This window comes from Arachis stenosperma, chromosome 4 (genome assembly GCF_014773155.1).
Source record: "Arachis stenosperma cultivar V10309 chromosome 4, arast.V10309.gnm1.PFL2, whole genome shotgun sequence".
Classification (NCBI taxonomy): Eukaryota; Viridiplantae; Streptophyta; class Magnoliopsida; order Fabales; family Fabaceae; genus Arachis; species Arachis stenosperma.
Window position 1 is genome coordinate 130,059,192 of NC_080380.1, and position 3,235 is coordinate 130,062,426.

Below are 3,235 nucleotides of genomic sequence, written 5' to 3' on the forward strand. Positions count from 1 at the left end.
AATTCTAGAGTTTCATGATGATTTGTGAAATCTGGCTGGCTGAGAAGCCATGTCTAATCTGATTGGACCGAGGTTTCAACTTATCACCACAAGAGCTTGTTGATTTTCATCAATTTTGCTTTTGGAGCAGTGATCCGCTAAGGCTTGGCTGACCTTTGGTCATGTCTAGTGTTTTGGACCGAAGCTTTCTTTGAAAGCTTGGCTGGCTGTGAAGCCATGTCTAATTCCTGGACCGGAGTCTTAGACTAGCATTGCACTGATTCCTGGAATTCTCATTAAGAATTTGATACCTTTTTCCACTTAATTTTCGAAAAACACAAAAAAATTTACAAATTCATAAAAACCAAAAATTTGATGTTTCTTGCTTGAGTCTAGAGTCATCTTAAGTTGGTGTCAAATGCATGTTTTTGTTACATTTTTTCGAATCCATGCATATTTCTTTGTTTTGATCTTTGAATTCTTTTGGCTTGAGTATTTATGTGTCTCATATAGTGTCAGTAGTACACAAACTGCTAAGTTTGGTGTCTTGCATGCATTGTTATTTGATTCTTGTTGCATTTTGATTATTAAAAATCCAAAAATATTTTAATTTGTGTCTTTTCAAGTCAATAATACAAAGAATTGAAGATTCAGAACATACTGCAGAGGAATTATACAGAAAAAGCTGAGCATTCAAAAATGCCCAGTGAAGAAGGCAGACTGGCGTTTAAACGCCAGCCAGGGTACCTGGTTGGGCGTTTAACGCCCAAAGAGGTAGCATTTTGGGCGTTAAACGCCAGAATGTATACCATCTGGGCGTTTAACGCCAGGATGGTGCTAGGGGGAAGATTTTGTTTTCAAATCAATCTTTTTCAAGTTTTCAAAGTTTTTCAAAACCAAATCTTTTTCAAATCATATCTTTTCAATCAAATGTTTTCAAAATCAATTTCTTTCCTTTTTCAAAGATACTAACAATTAATGATTGATTGAACATTTTTGCCTTTTCTATTAAGGAAGGTTTATGTTTGAATCATATCTTTTTGTTAGGCAAGTCATCAATTTATTTTTAGAATCACATCTTTTCAAATTGTTTCAAATCATATCCTTTAAAATTGTTTTCAAATCATATCTTCTCAATCACATCTTTTAAAACCATAACTTTTCAATCAAATCTTTTTAATCACATTTTTTTTAAATAGTTTTCAATCAAATCTTTTTAATTTCTAATTTCAAAATCTTTTCAAAAATCACTTGATTTCTTTTTCACTTTTAATTTTCGAAAATTATCAATCAAATTTCAAAATGTTTTCAAAATCTTTTAATTGAATTTTCGAAAATTCTCTTCCTCCTTCCCACATCCTTCTATTTATGGAGTACCACTCCTTCTAAATGCACAATTCGAACCTTATCTAATTAAAGTTCGAATTCTTCTTCTCCTTCTTCTTACTATTTCTCTTTTCCTCTGACACTTCAAGGAATCTCTATACTGGACATAGAGGATTCCACATTTTCTTTTTCTCTCCTATTTCATATGAGCAGGAGCAGAGACAAAGGCATTCTTGTTGAAGCTGATCCTGAACCTGAAAGGACCTTGAAGAGAAAGCTAAGAGAAGCTAAAGCACAACTCTCTTTAGAGGACCTGACCGAATTCTTCAAGGAAGAAGAACACATGGCAGCCGAAAACAACAACAATGCCAACAATGCAAGGAAGGTGCTGGGTGACTTTACTGCACCTACTCCTGATTTCTATGGGAGAAGCATCTCTATCCCTGCCATTGGAGCAAACAACTTTGAGCTTAAGCCTCAATTAGTTTCTCTAATGCAACAGAATTGCAAGTTCCATGGACTTCCAATGGAAGATCCTCATCAGTTCTTAGCTGAATTCTTGCAAATCTGTGACACAGTCAAGACTAATGGGGTTAACCCTGAGGTCTACAGACTGATGCTATTCCCTTTTGCTGTAAGAGACAGAGCTATAATATGGTTGGATTCAACCTAAAGAAAGCCTGGACTCTTGGGAAAAGCTAGTCAATGCCTTCTTGGCAAAGTTCTTTCCACCACAAAGATGGAGTAAGCTTAGAGTGGAAGTCCAAACCTTCAGACAGAAGGATGGAGAATCCCTCTATGAAGCTTGGGAAAGATACAAAAAATTAATCAGAAGATGTCCTTTAGACATGCTTTCTGAATGGAGCATCATAGGTATTTTCTATGATGGTCTCTGAACTATCCAAGATGTCTTTGGATAGCTCTGCTGGAGGATCTCTTCATTGAAGAAGACGCTGCAGAAGCTCAAGAATTGATTGAAATGGTTGCAAATAACCAATTCATGTACACTTCTGAAAGGAATCTTGTGAACAATGGGACTAGTCAGAAGAAAGGAGTTCTTGAGATTGACACTCTGAATGCCATATTGGCTCAGAACAAGATATTGACTCAACAAGTCAATTTGATTTCTCAAAGTCTGTCTGGAATGCAAAATGCACCAAACAGTACTAAGGATGCTTCATCTGAGGAAGAAGCTTATGATCCTGAGAACCCTTCAATGGAAGAGGTGAATTACCTAGGAGAACCTATGGAAACACCTATAATTCTCATGGAGAAATCACCCAAATTTCTCATGGAAGAATCAAGAGAGACCTCAACAAGGTTTCAATAACAATAATGGTGGAAGAAACAGGTTTAGCAATAGCAAGCCTTTTCCATCATCTTCTCAGCAACAGACAGAGAGTTCTAAGCAGAATACTTCTGACTTAGCAACAATGGTCTCTGATCTAATAAAGACCACTCAAAGTTTCATGAATGAAACAAGGTCCTCCATCAGAAATTTGGAAGGACAAGTGGGACAGCTGAGCAAGAAAATTACTGAACTCCCTAGTACTCTTCCAAGTAATACAGAAGAAAATCCAAAAGGAGAGTGCAAAGCCATAAACATGGCCGAATATGGAGAGGAAAGAGAGGAGGAGGACGCCACTGAGGAAGACCTCAGTGGGCGTGTACCAATCTCCTCTGAGTTCCTCAATGAGGAACCATGGGAATTGAGGCTCAAAATGAGACCATAGAGATTCCATTGGACTTACTTCTGCCATTCGTGAGCTCTGAGTATCTCCTCTGAAGAGGATGAGTATGTCACTGAAGAGCAAGTTGCTAAATACCTTGGAGCAATCATGAAGCTAAATGACAAGTTATTTGGAAATGAGACTTGGGAGGAAGAACACCTTTGCTCACCAAAGAACTGGAGACTTGTCTAGGCAGAAAC

The 3,235-nt window shown here is 37.3% G+C and overlaps 1 non-coding gene across 1 annotated transcript; it reads right to left on the bottom strand.

The window, feature by feature from the left end:
• Positions 1 to 2,051: 2,051 nt before the first annotated feature.
• Positions 2,052 to 2,159, bottom strand: LOC130977327 (small nucleolar RNA R71). The gene has a single exon (XR_009085023.1). It is a non-coding gene; the product is annotated as a small nucleolar RNA R71 (small nucleolar RNA).
• Between the last annotated feature and the right edge of the window lie 1,076 nt (positions 2,160 to 3,235).